The sequence below is a fragment of the Lathyrus oleraceus genome, chromosome 2 (assembly GCF_024323335.1).
Source record: "Lathyrus oleraceus cultivar Zhongwan6 chromosome 2, CAAS_Psat_ZW6_1.0, whole genome shotgun sequence".
In the NCBI taxonomy this organism is placed as follows: Eukaryota; Viridiplantae; Streptophyta; class Magnoliopsida; order Fabales; family Fabaceae; genus Lathyrus; species Lathyrus oleraceus.
In genome coordinates this window covers 44,709,769-44,718,841 of record NC_066580.1, presented here as the reverse complement: position 1 = coordinate 44,718,841, position 9,073 = coordinate 44,709,769, and the positions used below count along the sequence as shown (strand labels likewise).

Below are 9,073 nucleotides of genomic sequence, written 5' to 3'. Positions count from 1 at the left end.
ATTCTCTCTTTTTTTATTTTTTGAATCGTCAGCCGCCTCCCCATGAAGAGAGTGTTCTTGCTTTTATATTCACCCTGCTAGGGTTTGGAATTGGTCACTGAAATCAAAAGAGTATTGGAATTGGAAATGCTTGTGATGCTGCCAGTTTGTCTACCCCATTTTGATGCTTATTCTGAAAAAGGTACCTTGTACCTTGTATCGTCTTCTGAAAATGTTTTGTTTCCCTTTTGTTGCTTGTAGATTTTTACCGCCGGTAAAAGACTATTCACTGCTGCGAATTCACTTGAATATAATATGTGTTGTTTGATGCTTGCAGAAAGGAGGTGGGGAAGTATGATGAGCTTGGTTTACCCGAAAATGATGAGAATGGCTTACTAGTTTCCATGATGTACGCATCAAAATCTGTTAATCCATTTTCTGATAACATCGTTCCTCCAGGGGATCCGTTACTCTTCACGTTTCCATCTTCTGCGTAAGCCAGTGTTAGTGGCAAGGGAAGAGCCACATACTCGTTAAATAGTTCATGAACTCCATCATCAACAATCTTGACAAACTCATGAGCATCATCACCATAGATTTTTGTGAAGCTGAACTCAACAAGTTTCATCTTGAAGCGAGAATCCATAACTACAGCTATTGCAAGAACCAAACTACAATCTCTCCAGTACCTATCAATCTTTTCTTGCATGGGCTTAATAAGTTTGCTAAGGAAGGGATCCTCCTCATTCATAACAGCACGTGTACGATCCAGATGCAATTTCCAAACTTCATGAAAGAAGGTAATGGCAGTGGGATGCGTTGTAGTGGTAAGAATGTTCGTTGCTGCATAAAGTGGCTTCAACTAATTGCAGAGTGTCTCAACTAGCTTCCAATCTTGCATAGACGGAGTTCCCTTGTAATCATGATCCGAAGTATCCAAACAAGAAAAAACTTCCTTTAGCTCAGAAGCTGCCACCAGCATTTGGTATGTTGTATTCCATTGGGTTTGGTAATCAATAAAAGACTCCTTCCACTGGGGACCTGAAGATGCTGTTTGAGGTCTAGGAATTTTTCCTCATGCAAATCTGATGTCTTCACATATTTTACACTATCCCGGATTTTTCACTAGATCTTGTACAGAACTCAGCAAATCAATTGCAATGCTGCTTAAAGTTCTGGCAATGCAACTTCCCACCAACAACTGACCATTGAAGATAAGTGGATTTTTTGCAGAGAGTAATGATCTGAGATTTCCAAGAGAAACTTCGCTGGGTGCACGATTACAAGTAATAGAAAATAGCCTGCCGTCGAAATTCCAATCAGAAAGGCAAGCAGATACAACATGGCTGATAGCAGAGTCAGAATCAGGGTATGGTTCCATCACAACGTTGAGAATTCTCTTCTGCAACTTCCAATCACTATCAACAAAATGTACAGTTATAAATACATATCCTACAGACTGACTTGAGGTCCACATATCCAGTGTCAGACAGAAACGTCCTGGTAGTCCTTCAAAATAGTTGTGAAGTTTTTGTTTTTCCGACAGGAAAGTTGCAACACAGTCTCCTTGGACGGTGTTAAAGGTCACCATATTGAATTGGGGGCTGCAGATTTTGGACAAACGCAACAAATCCTGGATGTTCAACCATGTGGAGGGGTAATCATGCATAATGATCATCCTAGCAATCTCATGGCGGCAACGATCTTGATCAAAAATTATGTAGGGAGAACCCCCAGTTCTATAGCGTCGCTTTGGTGTACTGCTAGCATTGCCAGAACCAGTTCTTCAATCAATAGGGTGACAACTTCGTCGACAACCTCTGCATTCCCATGCTGAAGTAAGAAAACATAAGTAGCCGTAAAACTTCCCGTCACCAAATGATTTGGATGCAATCGCAGCATAGAAACCGGTGCAACAAACGATAATAATTTCCGCACAGACGACGGGAGATGGCCATGTTTTTGCAAGGATAATAATTGGAGATTAGTTTTCAAAACACCATGAACTTGGACAGAGCTAATCTTCCCAATCCCAATCTGATATTCCAAGCTCTGAAACAATATATCAAGTGCAGGAGAATAAAAACTCGAAAACTGTTCGTGCAATATCTCAGCTAAGAGAGTCAAACACTTCCAAGAATCTTCAATCCACTCAGACCATCCAAATTTCTACCCAATCAAAGGCAAGTGTCATACCCCGATTTTGGCCCTGAAATTTGTTCCATCAATCATTCATTTTCTCTCCTCCTCGTGACCATTTCATCTGGTCGCGAATCTATCCACCTACACGGATTGTTTAGACATTGCCACTGCTTGCCATTCCATGATCATTAGATTTTTACCTCTCCATTTGGTTTTAGATGTTTGATACGTTTAGATAGAATCAATTGGAATGTCATTCTCATGTCTAAATTCAATCCATGTTTTGTCTCTCATGGAACATCATTTTCCCTTTCAAGGAGATTTCCATCTATATACCATCTTTTATTTTTATATATCATGTTCAAATTTGCATTCACATTTTTATTTTCACATTGGAAAGTTTCCATTCATCCATACACGTATTCATTCATATTTCATTTACGTCATTCATCCATTTACATGGCATGTGGATAAGGTATCTCATCACCAGAACACCGTTGAAGAAAAACACAATGAGTAAAGCAATGAAAACTTCTCTTCTTCTATCCTTTCTCATTATTTTCTCACACTTTGTGATTGAAATCCACGGAAAAAACAAACAAGTTGGAACTCTTGACAATCTTCACAAAGAAAATACATAGGGAACTCTTTGACAGAAGGCATTGTAAGAATGTGGTTTCTTGGAATGCAATGACTACAACTTATGTCCAAGACTTACAAATAGATGAAGTTGTTAAGCTGTTCAAAGAAATGTCGTATGAAAATTGTGTATCATGGACTACAATAATTAATGGTTACATTCGGGTCGGCAAGCGTGGTGAAGCACATAAATTTTAAATCAGATGCTAATAACTCAAGCTCCAAATTATTATATTGTTGAGGTTAAACAAGAAAACTCAAGAAATAGCTATGCATATGGACATGGAAATGAAGAACTTAATTCATGTGTCACAAGTTTCAACACCAACATGTTATATTTCTCTAACAATAATAATACAAATTGAGATATCCACCACCAGATCTATCTTCTGATTACAACAACACTGCATCTAGTGGGGCAAATAAAGAAGGAAAAAAGAGCTTTAATGATGTCATGTTTAGGCGTCTCAAGAAGCTTGGCATTTCAAAGACTAATCCAGATGATCTTACACCAGAAGAAGTAACTAAACTTGCTAGACTTGATATTGACCCTGATTCTATTACATGGAGGAGAGTAATGGACATCAACGACCGGTTCCTAAGGAAAATTTCGGTTGGTCAGGGACCTGATGAGAAAGGAATGGTAAGAGAAACAATATTTGATATTTCTGTTCCTAGTGAGATAATGGCTGTTTTGGCATTGACAACATCCCTATCTGATATGCGCGAGAGGCTTGGGAAAATGGTATTGAAGCCATAGCTCAACAAATAAACGTTTCAGTTGATGGTGCTCCTTACATGGGTCAGCGGCAAACATAATTATCGGCATATTTGATGATCTTGCAGCAGCACACCACATGATCTACACTACTATCCTACCAGAAGTTAGCCCCCTGCAGTTCAAAAACATTACACTGAGTTTCACCAACCCTACAATTGCTAAATCCTATTAACAACAGTTCAGTGATGATTTTTTTTTGCAAAGAATATCTTCTTGTTTGACCTTACACAGTTGCGATCAGATCTGAACTTAGGTGCTTGGGATTGTTCTGATCGAAGAACATCTAAGGAAATTGCAAAAACCGTGTTGCGTTTCCTGTATGATGCAAACACGGTTATGTTGCTTTCAAGTTCAAAGCTTTCTGTATTAAAAGAATTGATGGCTGTGTTGGTTGTCTATCATGATGATTCAAAAGGGAAGGCTACTACAGGAGAGAAAATTCAAAATGAACTCATATTCACCTGCATAGATAATATGCCAATCTTTCCTTGCTGCCATTGAGATGTTATCACCAGTTCTGGATGCTTGTGAGGATATGCTCAATATTCTTGCTTGTCAAGTAGAATTAATCCTCCCGTTGACTAGAACTATTTGCAAAGGCTTATCCACAGACATATCACTCCTTGTTATGAAATGCGTAAGTTCAGTCCAACTCCCTCAATTTGAATTTTTATGCGGCAGCAGACGAAGGTTTTGGAAAGGATTTCTCAAAGGTTTCAAATGCAACCGTTGGTCTACTACACATTCTTTGCAAGTGCATCACAACTTCTGAGCATCGCATGCTCTCCCTGTCTGTCATGGGCTTGATATTGGAAGCTTCTTGATGCCAAGGTATCTGCCTCTCCAACCTAAACCAATCTGTAATCCGATCATTTAACAGACCTCAAACCTGCAGTTTTTTGTCTCCAAACAAACAAAATAAAGTGCACATCAGTCCAATAGTAATAATTAACCCATACTACTAAACCACAACAATTCAGAGGGTCCTCAGGCAGCATGAAACAACCTGGCCCGACAATACAGTCACAACAGGATGGTTCTGATTTATTTTATTAACATGTTCCTAACTTTCAAAACCAGTTGAGCCCGAGAATGATGCAGGGCCCTCCTTCTAATGCACGTCCTGCTGCCCAAAAGATGGGACATAAGGACAACGTACACGATAGAGCTGGAAATGACTATTATCACAATTTCAACCAAGAGATGCTTCTCCACAAAGTGAATTGGTTACCGGAACACCTTCATAAAGCATGACCAGTATTCTGTATAATTTTTCCTCTAATTCTGTTCTTAAAGAACAATATAGAGATCCTTGGAATGATGTCAGAATTGGCAAGTTGCTTGAAGATCTTGATGCTTTGGCTGGAACCATTTCTGTTAAACTTTGTTCTGATGAAGATTGTAGGTGTTTAATTGGCTGCATTGTATGGTAAAACACTAGCTGGATTCTAATGTCTGGTGTGAAGCTTGCTGCAGGATTAGCTAATACAGGATTTGTTGAATGTCAAATTGGAGGTGGTGACATTCATCCCTGTCAGCAAATACTGAGGAACAGAACAGTTGGTGCTCTGTTAGAACTCAGTGTTTAATTCCAGTCTAGTCATCAAGGAAATACCAGACCTGGCATAAAGCCTACTGTCTGAATGTCAAACTGGATGTTATGATATTCATCATTGACAGGATATACTGAACAATAAACAGAGTGGAGTTCTGCTACACTTCAGTATGTTTCTTAGTCTGTTCTTCAAGAATAAAACAAAACTGACTTAAGGCTAAGTGTGTAAATGTTAATTTGGATGCTTTGACATTTATTAATGTAAGCTGTTACTGTAGAATGGACAGTTTGGTCCTGTACAGTTCAAGAAAAACAGACTTAGCATATGGTCCTTGATGTCAACCTGAATGTTGTGACATTCATTCCTGACAGCATATGCTATATTGTAGGTTATTTAGTTTTCTGTTTCAGCTTTTTCTCAGGCTATTCTTCAGGGATTCAACAGCTGAGAGAAAATCCAGGAAATCAACAACCAAGTTACATTTAATGAACCTAACAAATAGCCTATTTGTTAGTAACTGTAAGACCCCAATTTTGTCCCTAAGATCCCTCATGGCATCATATCATACCATATCATTGCCTCAAGGATCTTTGTACACCTTTGCTTCCCTCCTAGTGGGTGGGTTATCTTGTGAGTGTGGTTCTTGATCACCAAGCATATTTTGCATTTGTATATCATTGCTTTTCATCTGTCTATTACCCAAAAGTACAAAAATATTGTCATCTAACCATGCTACTGGCAGATGAAGCAAGCTAGGGCAAAACAGTCAAATTATTCATTGAGCAGTGGATGGTGGCCATTCTTGAAGAATTTGGGGACCATAATCATTCATCAAGAGTTCATATGAGTTGTGACATCATTTTGAATCAAGATATCAAGTGGTAGGGGCTTGGAACTCATCAGAACATGGTTCAGTCAACCAAAACCCTAGCAAAGTCAATTGTGGTCAACTGTGCATTTAATCAGTGATTTGATGGTGGGAATTGGTTTGAGAGGTCCCATTCATGTCCATATAAGCCTCATATAACATTTCAAACATCCACAGTGAAGAATTTGGGGTCAAACAAAAAGTTTCCAAAAATAGTAAGTTGACCTGTAATTGGAATTTGCCAAAAATGGAAAGTGCTTCTCCTCAAAATTACTTCATCATACAAGCTTCAAATGAATTTTTTTCCAACATGAAAGTTGAAGATCTTGTTCTCCCATTTCCAAAATGTCCAAGAACACTCATTTCTCATGTGTGGTTGGCAAGTTATGATCAAATCATTCTCAACAATTTTTGAACTTCAAAGTGAGATAACTTCCAAACCATTTGGCCAAATTGAGTGAGGCTTTTTGCTACAAGTCACATTTGACATGCTCTATCCAAATCCTTCATCACATTTCACCAAAAATCATCCAATCAAAATGGCCTTTTTCAAGTGCATTGAATTAAAAAAGAGAGGGGTGAAAAATGGACTTTCAAATTAAGCTTTGCCAATGCATTCTACCAATTGCAAATGACTGAAAATCACATTTGGAGATTGTTTAGGCCCATTTTCGCACTGTAGCATGCCATGCACATGCAACTTGAGTGGATTTCACTAATTAACCAAAACACTCCATTTAAGCTAATTTCACTTACCACTTCATTAACCAAACTTAGGCTTTGTTAATCAGAGTATATATTGCTCATTTCAGACTGAAAAACCCTAGCCACTATTGAAAAACCAGATCTGGAATTCATTTTCTCTCAAAAAAATTCTCATTCTTCATTTGGAATTTTTCTGGAAATCTTCAAAAGAACTCGTGTTCTTGAGCTTTGGTCCATCCTCTACCATCATTGTTGAGGCCTTAGCAAGCATCATTTCATCACTGTAAAGCCATTCCCATACTGTTGCATTGAAGCTTCCTTCCATGGAAGTCGAGCTTTGGAGCTAGAATCAAAGTAACTGAGCTTGCAATACTTGTCCATTCATCATCTGGAGCATCAAGAAGCTACTGTTTCAACTCAACACGACCAAAGAACCACCAAATCATTACTGCTCTTCAAAATCAGGTAAAATTCGAATCACACCATTGTTAAAATCGTGCTATGCTTATTAAAGATCTCTCCATGCTGATTGCAATGAAACTTGAATCGTGAGAAATGGTTGATTATTGAGAAAGAAATATGGATTTAAAGTTTGTTGGTCAAATGTGGTTTTGCTTATTTCTCCCTTGTTAGTTCGAATTAATGAAAACTAGGGTTAGATTATTGATGTACGTTGTTAGCTGATTTGAATGGTGTGCTTGCTTCAAAAATCTGGGAGATTTGTTCATCACGATGATGAACATGTACTGTTGCACATAAACCCTAGTTTGCTGTACCCAGAATTTGGTTTGATCGTGTTTGGTGTTTCTTTGCATGAGTTTACTGTTTCATTGGCCATGCACCAATCAGAGCAAAACACGCCCTTAAGTGAAACGCAGCGTTTCACTTAAGGGGCCGGTTATTTACCGTTTTGCCATTGCTGTTTATTTAATTTAATTAAATCATTTCATTTTTCAATTATTATTTCACTTGGCATGGCAAACTTAGAAAATTCATAAGTCACTCATTTTTAATCCAAATTTGATGGGATTTTTGGTGAAATTCTCTTCATGATCTCTAGTTTATTATGGTGATTTTTCCAGATTTTTTGCACGTGTAGTTTTTTAAATGTGATAGGGTTTGTTCATGTGTGTCCATTTTGTGTATGCCATGCCATTTTGCTTGTGAAATGATGATACTTAATCCAATGCCTCTCAAATTTTTTGTGCTTAACCTAGACATGTTCATGGTGATTTTGGTGTAGAGTTTGTGATTTTATCATTGCTGGTTGATGAGATATGATTTTTTGAATAGAGGTGTGACAATTTGTGTCACACCATTCATGTCCAACTTCTTGATTTTTGTTAGTATGCTTATTCAACTCAAAATGGTCTGGATTTTTGCATGAATATACTTATGGATGTTGAGAATACATATGATTTTTTCTGGAATTATTGATGGCATTTCCTATTTGATTGGAATTTTCTCCCCTGTTTGGTCATTTGTTGACTTTTTGTGATACATGTTTGTATTTGATTTTTGAAATTCTGGTTATTAATTGGATGGATGTGAAATTTGACATGTGAATTGTAGACATCTTAAGGTTTGTCATGGTTTTGGTCCCATTCATTTATCATGTGTTGTCACTGTTTCATGATTAATTGAAGTTGGTGCATGTTTTGTTGCTTGGTATGAGTTTGCTTGAACTTGCTTTGACTTTCTGATTTTCATTGACCTAATTCCCTTGATCCAAATGAGCTGAAATTTGGTATGCTTATCATGTTATGGATGATGTTTGAGCATGAATTATTTGAGAATTTTTTGAAATGTTTGTGATTGGATTTGAGTTGAATCTTTATGTTGACTTCTTTGAGGTTCTATATGACATGCTTTGACCTAATTTGTTTGTGAAATGATAATGATGAATGATATGAACATGAAACCACTTGGGTTTGTTTCTTAATTGTTTGAACTTGATTTTGGATAGCTTTCACTTGCTGTTTTGGATTTTTTATCTCCTTTTGACCCTAGGCTTGTCCTAGTGGTCTTGTTGCTCATGTTTAAGTTTGCTTTTCAGGTTAAGAAGCAAATGCCTTAAGGAGACTTATGCAAGTTGATTAAGTTTGATTGATTATCATGAACTAACTTGTTTGTTTTGTAGGATGCTTAGCTCATATGCTTTGAGCTTTGTGCATTGCACATTTGACTGATTGTGTTGACTGTTGATCCTTATCTTATATTGGTTTTGAGTTTGAATTGTATACTGATTTTGTTTGACTGGTTTCAGGTACCATTAGTTGCTCAGTTCTTTTAAGAACTTGCTTTGCTTTGCTTGATAGCATTTGCATTGAGGTAGAATCCTTTTTCTTCATGTAGTCTGGAAGACCTGGCCTGTTACTTGGCCAGGCAACTGTCTGAAGTCCT

General features: G+C 37.5%; 1 pseudogene; it reads right to left on the bottom strand.

Moving 5' to 3' along the window:
* Positions 1-265: 265 nt before the first annotated feature.
* Positions 266-2,384, bottom strand: LOC127121852 (zinc finger BED domain-containing protein DAYSLEEPER-like; annotated as a pseudogene).
* Positions 2,385-9,073: the final 6,689 nt, after the last annotated feature.